We start from the raw sequence: 13,923 nt of genomic DNA on the forward strand, positions 1-13,923 counted from the left end.
TATGGGCTTTCTCTAGTTGTAGCAAGTGGGGGCTACTCTCTAGTTGTGATGTGCAGGCTTCTCATTGCAGTGGCTTCTCTAGTTGCAGAGCACTAGCTCTATGGCCCAGTACTCTTGCCTCGAAAATCCCGTGGACAGAGGAGCCTGATAGGCTGTAGTCCACGGGGTTGCAAAGAGTCGGACACGACTGAGCGACTTCACTTTTACTTTTCACTTTCATGCATTGGAGAAGGAAATGGCAACCCACTCCAGTGTTCTTGCCTGGAGAATCCCAGGGATGGGGGAGCCTGTTGGGCTGCCATCTATGGGGTTGTACAGAGTCGGACACGACTGAAGTGACTTAGCTGCAGCAGCAGCAGCAGCAGCTCTATGGCGAGTGGGTTTCAGTAATTGCGGCACACAGGGATCAAACCAGTGTCCTCTGCACTGGCAAGCAGATTCTTAACCAATGGACCATCAGGGAGGTCCTCATTTAGTTATTTTTAAAATAATTTCATTAATTTATTTTTGGCTGTGCTGGGTCTTCGTTGGTGCACACGGGCTTTCTCTAGTTATGAGCCGGGGAGAGGGGTTATTTCTAGTGTAGCATTCGGGCTTCTCATTGCTGTGGCTTCTCTTGTTGTAGAGCAGGAGCTCTAGGGCATTCGGGCTTCAGTAGTTGTGGCAGGTGGGCTCAGCAATTGTATCTCCCGGGCTCTAGAGCACAGGCTCAACAGTTGTGGCACACTGGGCTTAGCTGCTCCACAGGATATGAAATCTTCCCAGCTCAGGATTGGCACCTGTGTCTCTTGCATTGGCAGATGGATTCTTTACCGCTGAGCCACCAGGGAAGCCCCCGCATTTAGTTTTTGAGATTATCTCAGACTCTGGGTTCCTGGAAAGGGAGAATAAGCCAAAAGACAATCACAGGACTGTCATCCTATATTTACAGCATCTGTCTGGCCACAAGACCCATTAATGTCCCAGCCCATTTTAGGGTGCTGCCAGAATATGGGAAAGACATGACCCCAACACCTATAGGACAGAAAGAATGCTTGGGACTGGATGTCACCATTTCCTTCACAATTGTAGATTCAAATGCGTTGCTATAAACCACTCATATGTGTGACTGTGATCTTATCTTAGGTTCTATTTGACACGCAGAATGAAGAAATGTTACTTAGAGAAAAGAATGGAATGGTAACTTCAACTTTGAAACTTATCATACATTGGAAAAGGTAAGTGTTTCAACATGAACATCAGAGAAACGGGCCATGCTCTACTCTGATAACAAGGCCTGTGCTTCCACTTCGTGATTTACTGGAAATTGCACTCATATTATTTTCTGCCTTCTCCAAGCTTCCCTAAGATTTTACAGCCAGTATCAGTGTCACTGCCTTAGGTCAGGCCCTGAAGCCCACCTGCCCATCCCAGCAGTCACTGCCTTATTTAGAAGCATCCAGGAGCAGCTTAAGTTAGCACAAAACAGCCTCTCATGCTTATCCTCTCCCCTCAAGGTTCCCTTGCTGAACTCTGACCTTGCTGCCCACAACCCATCCAAGAGCTGTGCTTAATGGCTGCCATTGATGATAGAATCCAGGGACACCTTGATACTCTGCCTTACAGCCACCGTGGAGTCTCCCAACATGCCAAATGCTCCTAGACTGATAGCAGCCAAGTCTTGTGCCATCTCTCCTGTTTTGTTGGTATGAAGAAAGCCCCCTTCATCTGGATCACCTGGACAGTGCTGCACTTGCCTCTGTGACACAGAACTTTTCTTGGGGGGAGGGGGCGGCACGGGATCAGCACTGATCTGCACTGATTTGCGAGGTAGGTTGGGGGAGGGGATGAGAAGATAGGGGGTTGAGGCTTAAGGGGAGTGCTGAGAGAGCAGGAAAGAGCCAGGGAGGAGATATGTGGAAAGAAATGATTCCCCAAATCTGCAATTCTAAAATACAAAGAATTCTGAAAACACTTTTTCCCCCCAAATTTATTTGGTGGCACACCCTGACCTGACCTAAACTCATTTAGGGGCAAAAACCTGACCTGAACTGACTTACCACTCATTTGTTTCACTGCCAGAAATATTAACGTGTTTGAGTATGAAGCACTGCCACATGTGTTAAATACACCTTCCTACTTTTCTAAAACTGCACCCCCGTCCTCAAATTGTTAATTTGAAACCTAAGGGTTTTCAGAGTAGGAACTGTGGACCAGTACAGAGACTGAGAGAGAAAAAGAAGGGAGTGTTGGAAACACGATGTGCTCTCTTCTCGGCCCGTCCTCACAAACTGATGTCTGTGTCCTGCGGAGAGCAAATGTTGGCAACAGCTGCAGCGGCCGCTTCATGCTGATCCCTATTCAGACAGGCCCAGACATGTCTCAGTCCCAGCAATGCACACAGCTTGGGTGCCCCAGCTGCACAGACTTGCAATCAGCCCTGCAAACAGGAGCTGAAGTAGCTGGTGGCAGACGTGCCTCTGAGGCAGGCACCCCGCCGCCCTGGCTTGACCCAGCCTTGCTTCGTTTTGTAGCGGTGGTTTGGTTTAGTCGCTAAGTCGTGTGGGACTCTTGGGACCCCATGGACTGTAGCCCGCCGGGCTCCTCTGTCCATGGAATTCTCCAGGCAAGAATACTGCGGTGGGTTGCCAGCGCATACCTCTAAATCCACTCATTTTTTTTTTTTGGTGGTGGTGTGTGTGGAGCGGGGGGAGGTGGGAGGAGAATGTGTGTGTACCATTTCCATTATGTGCTCTTCTGCTAGTGAGGGCAAAAGGCTTTGTGGCTGGCTAAGTTCACCTCGAGCTGGGCTGAGGCAAACCATAGGCCGAGCAGTACTATCTTGCTTGAAGCACGAAACTGGAAATAGCCGGCTCTGCTGCGGCAAAATGGCTTCCCCTTTCCCATCCACTGCGGATGCCCGGTGACTCATCGTCGCTTAGCTTCGATTCCAGCGTCCCCAGCCCCACAGCATCTGCCGTGCTGCCCTCTCCATTCCCGCAGCAGGGACTGGAAATGGAGGAGAGAGAAAAGTCACTTTATGATTATTCATTTGCAAATATCTATTTCTGCATCTTAAAACATTTCGGGTTTCCCAAGAAGTGGATAACCTCGGTTGCTGAGCACCTTAGTCTAGGGAGCAAACTGAACACTGGCTATTCTTTAAAAAAACCGGCCCATGAACACGCTTCAAGGTACACAGGTGCAGCGCTGATTTTTTTTTCCTCTCGATGCTTCTAGAATCTTGTTCCTTCCAGGCGAGCTGTCAGTCCCAGCTTCGCCTGCAGAGCTGTTTTTCTCCTCCGCCGCCACCCCAACCCCCAACCGGTCCTTGCTGGTTTTGAGTATTCACCTCCTTACTACCCCCGCCCCCCTCGCTTTTCTTTCTCTTAACTGCGCAAGCTGACGCAGGTCTGCAGGAGTGAATTAATGCTCTCCTCTTGATAGATTTGCTCTCAGGGAAACAAGGGCGTATGCGCCAATAGGAACAGAGGAAGGGGGAGGTGGCGTGGGCCCCAGGGTGAGGAGAGCTGGGAAGGTGGTGTGGGTCCCCGTGTGAGCGGGGGATGCGTGAGGTAGTGCGGAGCCCCAGGGTTAGGGAGGATGGGGGAAGGAATTCTGTAATTAATCAAGGTAGCAGTTCTGTACCTTGGGGTGTTTTGTGTGTGTGTGTGTGTGTGTTGGTTCCTTTTTTTCCCCTTTCAACCAGGAGTTTAAGAAAGAAGAAAGAAAAGCTCCAAGTACTTGCCCGAGCCGCATTTAAAACCAAAAGAGTTCTTCCCGTGATGCGGGACGACGGGCAACTAAACGGCAAAGGCAACTGCCCCAAAACGGAGGCATTTTTTAGGTGCGAGCCAGAAAAGGTTATGGTTTTACTCCAACCTGTAAGCGCTGGCAAGTCTCAGTGCAGATAATTTTAAGCTTTTTCACCTTGCCTTTAAAAAGTGAAAATTATTTCCTAGAAAGAGTTCGTTAAGAAAAAAAAAAAAATAATGTCACAACTCCCTGCTAAATTTGGAAACGTTATGGCTGAGAACCAACGGACTCACTGGGACAGATGGATATCTCCAGAGCGGTTCTCAGAAAGCAGGCCTCGGAGGAGTGCTTTGCCTACTCTATGACACCGTGACACATTTGCTCATATTTACTACCTTCTTTTCTTTCTATTTCCTTTTCCCGGTTTCTCCTACAACGGGATCAGGAAACCGCAGATTCTCTTGCCCTCTTGAACTTTCCTGGCCTTTCTTTCTCCCGGATGGTTCCTTGGTTCATGCTTGAAAATATTATTTGTTTCCCGAAGTTTCCCTTTTTTTTTTGCATTTGAACCCTTTAGAGGAAAAAGCGCAAAACATTTCCAACTAAAACTCCCAAAGCGGGTGAAAAGTTATTTTTAGCAAGGATTTGCATTTCTCATTTACCTTATCTGTGATGTTTAGAACGCTGCACGAAGACAGAAGTTGATGGTGCAAAAATAATCTTTTCCTCCCCATTTACTGATCCAATTGGCAAAGCCACAGTTCCAAATAAAACTGAGGCACTTAGATCATAAAATTTAAACTCTGGAAAGCACCTCCGGAGCTTACCATCCTGGTTTTATGAAGGACTCGAAAGCATTTTTATTACAAAAATAATACAATCATTGCAAAAAATGTAGAATAGAGAAAAAATGAAAAACATCCCTATTTTACTAATTCTACAATTATGGGATTGTTAACCATTAACATTTTGTTGTATATCTATTTCTTCCTCTCTTTTCCAGACCCCCTTTTTCTCCTGTATTTGTATGTTGTATATATACATACACATGAGCTAGCCTTTTACAAATGGCACTTACTATTTGATAATCTATTTTTAAAAATTTAAAACATATGATAAACATATTTTCATGTCATCACGTTTCCCACAATGATTTTTTACAAACATCAAAGGAAGTTCCTCTTGTTAGCCAGAATTTAAGTTTACATTAAAGGAAGGGGACCCAAAAAAAAACACCCCACGTTAAATGAAAAGTTAATCTACAGCACCACTGTCTACACCTCCTTCTTCTCAACCACATCAAGTACAGGAAGAGGAACAGACAAGGGTTCTGCGGCAGTGAAGCCATTCCCATTTCCACGCTCCTTTTGCAGCTCAGCACGGGAGGGAGGACATACACGGGATCCAAGCCTGGATCCAAGCCCGCCAGTGAGTTACACAAGCTACTGTGCTGTGGACTGCAAATAAGGTAATTTTGCCCCCTATCCCTCGATTATTATGTCTTTCTGGGGTCAGGGCCCGCCTAACGTCAAAGCAATATCTGTGGTCCTAACAGCTAACACTGTCATCCCAACCTCTTCTCTTGTCATAAGGCAGGAAATAGACCTATTCACACCTAATTGATATTGCCCCACCCAGCACCCTAGCATGCACCCCAGTCTTCCTCTGGCCTGCTGGCCACCGTGTGCTCTGTGAAGAAGAGATTAAGGGGGTGGGTCAGATTTCAGCCTAAGAACAGACTAGAGAAAATTGCTTTGCTGCCTGGAGTTCAGAGGGCTGTGGCACAGTGTACTAGAAATGTATATAATCCACAAAAGGAGCTCAGATAGAAAATGTAAATAGGAGCTAGAAGAGTTTACTTTGACCTGCAGATCCGAAGTGGAACTTGTTAAGGGTTTTCGGGTTGTTCTGAAAATTTTCCAAATCTGATTTAAAGTTAGGGTGTAGTGATACCTCTCTTCCACATGTTCATTGATATTGGAGTCCGGACACCGTGCTGGGTGTGACCTACTCTGGTATTTCTTAAGTAATTCAAAAATGACATGCTATAAATCAGAATGTTAATTCATGAGCAAAGGAAATCAATCCACATCAGATCATTCAAGCATGTGCAACCACGTGCATACCGGCTGATACATTTTCCCCTTCAATTAAAATTCGGTTACCTTTAGGGTATTATGAAATGGATATTTAACAGTTGAATAATAATGCCTTAGGATGGCTGAGCACAGGAAATGAATAAATTTTAATCCAGCAGAAACTTCAACTCTACTGCAATTGATCACAAGTAGAAATGTAATTCCCCAAATGGAATTTAACCAGTTCTCTGGATCTTTAGAAAAGTCTGCATATTTTAGTAATCTGATGTTGGTTGTGAGTACTTTGGGAAAGCTATAGTCTGTGTGGTGATTAAGGAAACTAGGAAACTGAAAAAATTTCTTTGGTTCACAGATCCCTATAAGCTGCATACACCATTCCCCAGCATTGCAAAATGTCTCACCAAAATTAATTGGAAGAATTCTGCTTTTAAGAGAGAATGGATAAGTGATACCTGATTTTTATTTAATATAAGTAAATTATTCTGACTGGAAGGAGAAGTATCGACTTCGGCACATTAACTGGAGATGGGCTGTAGTCCTGGAAGACTCTAATTGACCTTTAGTGATAGTTCATGTTTGGAAAAAACACATTGCCTTAATAGTCTCTTCTCTGTTCCCTGGTGAAAGGGGAGTATGAGATTGACATATATGTTGTTGTCTCTGCTCAGATTGCCTCTGATTAGGGAAATGATCCATTCATCACTTTGATTGGGTATGATGGATATCTTCCTGTTTCGGGTCACCAACCCCAATGGCTATGTGTTCTCTCAAAGTAAGCTTGACTTTTTCTCTTCAACAAGAATCTAAGGAGATGTGTAGGAACTTCAAAACAAAATAAAAGTAATCTTTCTATTTCTGATTTACCCTAAACAGAATGCCTTATCTCTTAGATGTGGCCAGAATTGAGGCATATAGTGATATTTATAATCATTTCTTTTCCCAGCACATGATATCTTTCCGTATTGCCTGAATCAGAGCCCATTTCAGCTGTTAGGCTGGGCTATTAGAGTTCAGTGTTCACTGTGAGTCACCTAGGAGATTTGTTCCAATTGTCTCTGCTTTTTTGTGGTAAGATTGATAGAAAAGAGGAGGCGGATGTTACCTGCTGACAATTAGATTGCTGTAAGGATTTACGTAGGCAGTACAATGCATCTGGCATTTTACTTAAAACCTGTAGAAATCCTCTGTAATATCACAAAAAGGAGTTTTGTAGTTTTTCTTATAAAATCTCATTGTAGAACACCATTATGGCAACTGTGACCCACGTATATTAAAAATGAATCAGAGCTTCAGGTTTATTTTTGGAGAGAGCCAACTATCATAGTGTTTTTCAATGCGTGTTCAAAAGGAACTTGTACAAATACTAGTACTCATCTCATGAGAATAAAGGCTTCCACAATCAAGTTTGAGAAGTACAGTCCCCAGTATCCCTCATTGGCACTTCATTAAAAACTTTAAAGCATTAAAAAAAAAACACCTTTAGGAGTTCTGAAGTAAATTAGCCAATTTAACCCTATATTTTCCCAAAATGTTCGACCACAAAACCCTTGTTCTCTCCCCACTTTTTTTTTTTTTAATTTTTGTTTTCTGTTGCTCTTGTTTTTTGTTACTGTATTGTTAACATTTGGCCAGACTATAGTTCTGCGGAACATGGTTAGAGGCAGGTATTCATTTGAGGAGATGGAGAGATTATTTACTTCTTGCATCGGTGAGACAGCCATGGCTGAGAAGCTCCAAGCAGAACCCTGTGTGAAGACTACTGGTCTCTCTGTGGGCAAGGGAGGGCATGAGTGCAGTTCCAAAGGGGCCTTCCAGGGAGGAAACGAGAGCAATAAACAGAATTCTAAAGGAACTTTCTCATCGGACTGAACAGTCATCTTTTTTTTTTTTTTTTTCTGTATTGTCTTTCCATTGGATTTTAAAGAATTGTACGTAGGGGAAGACCCAGTCGAAGGTATCTGGAAACCTCAGTGTTGGTGCTGATTCAAACCAGAACTGAGACTCGGGTTTGGAGGTTGAGCAGAGCACAGGAGCTTGCCCCCGGGGATAGTCAGATGTTGTCTGGCCAGCTAGCTATTTGCATGGCTCTGCATTGCTGTCAGCTTGCTTAGCCCATTCAGGATTGCAGCTATTTAAAAATCTATCTGAAAAAAAAAAAAAAATCCACTTCACTAAGTTCCGTTCACAGGCTCACAGTGCTGTCACTGAGTTTGAGGAGCATTTAATATAGTTTTGTCTCACATCTTGGTTTTCACATAAGCTGTATCCCAGCTCAGCTTCTGAGCTTCTAGAGCAAAGACTTTGTATGCTGGCAGGAAGGCTCAGGCAGCCCTGAACCAACCACTAGAGGGGGTTGGGATCTAAAAGAGGAGACGCACTACATCATCTATGGATGCTTCGAGAAGGAAAACTAAAATGAAGTACAAATCAAAATAGATTCAAAGAGAAAATACTCACTTCCTGCTCTGCCTTTGTTGACTTGTAGCTCTGATTTTTGAGAGTTTAATGCCGAAAGGCTGGTTGAAGGGGGGCTTCTTTTTGCTTTCAGGCACCAGTTAAAACCCCTTATGTTTCTCTAATCAGTTAAGCTGAGCTTGGTTTTTCCTCATTAGATGTAATAGTGCAGTTAGAAATAGTGTTCCTAACACCTGACACAGTGTCTGGCACATAGAAAGCAATCAATAAATACTTGTAAGACACATTGAATTAATGAGAATCATTGAACCAAGAAAGGATACCCTAAGGAGCTGTGACAGGATATGGACGAGTGGCAACTTCATTCATTACTTTTACCAATTTTTTCTTTTCTTTTCTTTTTTTTTTTAGTGTCGGAAAGAAAAATATCAAAGCATCAGATCCAAAATGTTGAACAATGTCTAGCAATTCAAAGTCAGACTTTTTCCTGGGATGTTGTTCTTATTAAATATTCTCAAAATGAGATGATAGGTTGCATATATACTTTGTCCATATTGTTTAGAGACCCTGGGGAGTCCCAGCCTCTACCTGTCCCCTCAGAGTTTCTCTAGCCTTGGCCAGGCCACAGTGGGCCCACTTCAGTGGTCATAAGTAACTCCCGTAGCTGAGGAAATGAGGCCGAAGGTAGCCTTGTTGTCGATGGTGGCTGTGATTTCCTTACCACAGAAAGGGTTTCAGAGGTTCTTTGCATGTGTGGGTTTGTGACTTAGAAGTACAGATGCATAGAATCTTCTACTCTTGGGCTCTAAGAATTGGAAGAAATCCCAGAAAATGAGCTTGCTCAACCCCCACCCGATGCAGGAATTCCATCTATAATGTTAAATCTAGCTTTTCTTCCAACAACTCCCACAGAGGGGAGATGATTTAACTTGCTCTTTCTGCCATATAGAGGAACCATGTTTTTAAAGAGGAGAGATGTGTCCAGACTCTCCTAAGTTAGGTTTTCTGACTATGCCTTTAGGTAGTATCTCAATTTAATACCATGACAATCTTGCTCTGATTTCCAGAGGAGGAACTGAGTGATACATGGTAACTGCCTCCATACACTGTCCTCTTAAAGCTCACTGTTCTCACTTGGCTTCTTCCACATCCTGTGAGAACCTGGAGCCAGCAACAATTCTTGGCTCCGACTCATACCATGGACCCAGTGCCAACTCTGAAGTTGAAGTGAAATCCATAGTGGACTTCATCAAGAGTCATGGGAAAGTCAAGGGCTTCATTACCTTCCACAGCTATTCACAGCTGCTGATGTTCCCCTTTGAATATTTATGTGCCAAGTCACATAACTTCGATGAGCTGTTAAGTTTCTGAAACTTCATTTCAGCTTGGAAACAAACATCCATGGTGTGGACAGGTTAAGTTTCAGTCATAAAGATAGGTATTGAGATCTGGGTGGACTAGTGACAGGTTACAAAGGTGAATGAGACATAATATGTCCAACCTTGGAGAAGACTGACTCAGGCAAAGATTTAAAACGCTGGTTACGGACTTCCTGAATTAAGTTTCCTTGAGAAACAGGATTCATGAAATTACTATTGCCTTAATGTAGATGAGCAGGAACCTGATTTGACTATAAATTCCCAGGATGCATTTTCTGTTGCTTAGGAAATAACCACTTGGGTTTGGACCTGAGAGTCTTGGATCTATAGTCAGTTTCCCTATGCTCCCAACTTTGCCTCATACCTTGCTGGTGTCTTAGGCTCTGTCACCCATCATCATGCTGTACTGGTGTATGTTGGGCATAAAACACTTCTCTAAGGTATCACTTGATACCCTCCAACATCTTTCCCATTTCAGAAATGAGCAAACTGGTGGCAGCCTTAAGTCAGATGGTGATGTTTCAGGGGGCTGTTTATAATTGAGAAAGTGCTATCCCTAGCGGAAGAGAAGGTGCAAATATTTCCTATTTGGCTTTTAAGATTGGTTTTTGAAGCCCATATATTAGAGAGAAGCTCTGAGATGGGACCTTTTGGTCCGTTTCAGGTAGATTGTTGTCAGCAGCTAGCAGAAATGGAATGCTGCTGCTGCTGCTGCTAAGTCACTTCAGTCATGTCCGACTCTGTGCGACCCCATAGACAACAGCCCACCAGGCTCCCCCATCCCTGGTATTCTCCAGGCAAGAACACTGGAGTGGGTTGCCATTTCCTTCTCCAATGCATGAAAGTGAAAAGTGAAAGTGAAGTCGCTCAGTCGTGTCCGACTCTTAGTGACACCATGGACTGCAGCCCACAAGGCTCCTCAGTCCATGGGATTTTCCAGGCAAGAATACTGGAGTGGGTTGCCATTGCCTTCTGCGAGAAATGGAATAGATTATTCCAATTCAGGTGTATCTTTTATCTCATAGTTGTATTTCAGTTCTGTTATGCAATTTTCAGGGTTTGATGGTGAATGTTACCACTTAACATTGAATCAGGGCAAAAAGAATGTCAGGGTTGAAAGTCAAAGGTACTTTTAGTAGCTCTGTGCATGTGCTAAGTCACTTCAGTCATGTCCATCTCTTTGTGACCCTATGGACTGTAACGAGCCAGGCTCCTCTGTCCATGGGATTCTCCAGGCAAGAATACTGGAGTGGGTTGCCATGCCCTCCTTCAAGGGATCTTCCTGACTCAACTCAGGGATAGAACCCGAGTTTTTTATGTCTCCTGCCTTGGCAGGTGGATTCTTTACAACTAGAGTCACGTGGGAAGTCCTTTAGTAACTCTGCTTAGTCCCTTCAGTAGTGTCCAACTCTGTGCAACCCCATAGACGGCAGCCCACCAGGCTCCGCTGTCCCTGGGATTCTCCAGGCAAGAACACTGGAGTGGGTTGCCATTTCCTTCTCCAATGCATGAAAGTGAAAAGTAAAAGTGAAGTCGCTCAGTCGTGTCCGACTCTTAGCGACCCAATGGACTGCAGCCTACCAGGCTCCTCGGTCCATGGGATTTGCCAGGCAAGAGTACTGGAGTGGGCTGCCATTGCCTTCTCCTTAGTAACTCTAGATAACCTTAAATTATCCAAATCTGGTGTTTTCATCTCTACAAAATAGTCCTCCAGCCTATAATTGGATCACTCCCTGTCTCTAAGGCAGCCTATTCCATGTTGGGAAGATTAGATTGTTTGAATTCTGTCTCATAGTGAGCTCAAACCCTCTGCTTATGTTTTTCATGTACCAGCCTTGGTTTACCGTCTTGCTCCAGAGAGCAAGCTTATTTCCCGCTGAGAGACAAATTCATTAATTACTTAAAGATTAATAAACTGCTTCTGCTAGGTTTTTCCTTATCCTAACTAAGTACCCCGGTCCCTTCAAGCTCTCAGAATATGGTTCTAACTCCCCTCACCCTTCTGGTTGCTATCTCACGAATGTGCTTTGTATTCTTCAAGGGCAGCTCCCAGAAGTGAATGTAGAACTTGTGTATGTTAACAAGCACAGAGCAGAGCATGACCATAAGTGCCCTCATCCAGCTTATGCAGTTGAGGGTCATATTCATTTTTTGGCAGTAGTGTCATACCATTGACTCATGCTGGGCTCATTGACAGCTGAAACCCCCAGGCTCTCTGAGGATTCCACCAAGCCAGGTTTCCCCCATCTGGTAATTGTACAGTTGTTTTCCTGAATCCAAGTTCAAGACCTTGAATTATCCCTAGAAGGGACAGTAAAGCCTCCATCGGCCAAAATTGGAACCCTCAAATAATGGAAAATACTTTGTTGAGCTTTACTTCTTGGAAAAAGAGACAATCATAGGGAAATAATCCAATGTGAGGATCACCAATTTAATGGACATAAACTTGGGCAAACTCTGAGATGGTGAGGGACAGGGAAGCCTGGCATGCTGCAGTTCATGGGTTTGCAGAGAGTCAGACAAGACTTGGCAACTGAACACCAACAACAGGGATTGAGTTAAAAAGAAAAAAAACTCCAACTTCCAGGGTACATCCTTGGGTCAGTACACATTCTCTTTAGTCCCTTACTCCCACTCTGTTTCCTCCCATACTCCTGAATGAGGAAAGCTGGTGGCAAAATAATGACCCTGGTGTATTTATTGCAAACACCTGGATGATCAAATAAACAATGAGGTCTATTGCATTTTCAGAGCCAAAAGAAGTGAACTTGTGCTCACTTCCCAGTGAAAAAGATTGAAACAAAAACAATGTTATGCTTAATTAACCAGAGTCCAGTTCATCAGACTGTCCCTTTTACATTCTGCTATTGGGCTTCTGTTTTTCCAAGAAACAAGCACTATTCATCCACCTTTTTCCTGGTTCCCTCACTCTAGAATGATGTGCCCCAATAGAGAGATGTGCCCCAAAGGCAGCGCAAACTATGGCAAGCCTGCACAGCTCCAAATACAAAGTGGGACCTATGTCCTCAGTCAAATGTAGATATCTAATGTGTCTTTGCCTACTAAGCCAGCAGGCACCATGTAATTTAGGGTAAAAGCCTTTAAATGCACTGATATGAAAGACCTTAAAAGTACATGAAACCCAGCCTTACCCAGTATTCTTCATTGAGGCTAGATCTCTTCCAGGAGATAGTTACTGTGTATTTAGAGCAAAGTTATGTGTTTCCTGCTAGTTACCCTGTATTTAGAGCAAAGTTCTGTGTTTCCTGCTGGTTACCCTGATCAATGCAAAGAAATAGAGGAAAACAATAGAATGCGAAAGACTAGAGATATCTTCAAGAAAATTAGAGATACCAAGGGAACATGTTATACAAAGATGGGCTCAATAAAGGACAGAAATGATATGGACCTAACAGAAGCAGAAGATATTAAGAAGAAGTGGCAAGAATACACAGAAGAACTGTACAAAAAAGATCTTCATGACCCAGATAATCACGATGGTGTGATCACTCACCTAGAGCCAGACATCCTAGAATGTGAAGTCAAGTGGGCCTTAGAAAGCATCACTACGAACAAAGCTAGTGGAGGTGATGAAATTCCAGTTGAGCTATTTCAAATCCTAAAAGATGATGCTGTGAAAGTGCTGCACTCAATATGCCAGCAAATTTGAAAAACTCAGCAGTGGCCACAGGACTGGAAAAGGTCAGTTTTCATTCCAATCCCAAAGAAAGGCAATGCCAAAGAATGCTCAAACTGCTGCACAATTGCACTCATCTCACACGCTAGGAAAGTAATGCTCAAAATTCTCCAAGCCAGGCTTCAGCAATACATGAACCGTGAACTTCCTGATGTTCAAGCTGGTTTTAGAAAAGGCAGAGGAACCAGAGATCAAATTGCCAACATCTGCTGGATCATCGAAAAAGCAAGAGAGTTCCAGAAAAACATCTATTTCTGCTTTATTGACTATGCCAAAGCCTTTGACTGTGTGGATCACAATAAACTGTGGAAAATTCTGAAAGAGATGGGAATACCAGACCACCTGACCTGGCTCTTGAGAAACCTGTATGCAGGTCAGGAAGCAACAGTTAGAACTGGACATGGAACAACAGACTGGTTCCAAATAGGAAAAGGAGTACAGTAAGGCTGTATATTGTCACCTTGCTTATTTAACTTATATTCAGAGTACATCATGAGAAACTCTGGGCTGGAAGAAGCACAAGCTGGAATCAAGATTACCAGGAGAAATATCAATAACCTCAGATATGCAGATGACACCACCCTTATGGCAGAAAGTG

General features: G+C 43.7%; 1 protein-coding gene across 1 annotated transcript in view; it reads left to right on the forward strand.

The window, feature by feature from the left end:
* Window positions 1–1,114: 1,114 nt before the first annotated feature.
* CPA4 (carboxypeptidase A4) overlaps window positions 1,115–13,923 on the forward strand; it is a 45,036-nt gene continuing 32,227 nt past the window's right edge. The window contains exons 1-3 of the mRNA XM_024991158.2: window positions 1,115–1,217; window positions 1,497–2,619; window positions 5,109–5,203. The gene's annotated coding sequence lies outside the window, so the exon portion shown is untranslated. The remainder of the gene's footprint in view (window positions 1,218–1,496; window positions 2,620–5,108; window positions 5,204–13,923) is intronic.

This window comes from Bos taurus, chromosome 4, assembly GCF_002263795.3.
Source record: "Bos taurus isolate L1 Dominette 01449 registration number 42190680 breed Hereford chromosome 4, ARS-UCD2.0, whole genome shotgun sequence".
Taxonomy (NCBI): Eukaryota; Metazoa; Chordata; class Mammalia; order Artiodactyla; family Bovidae; genus Bos; species Bos taurus.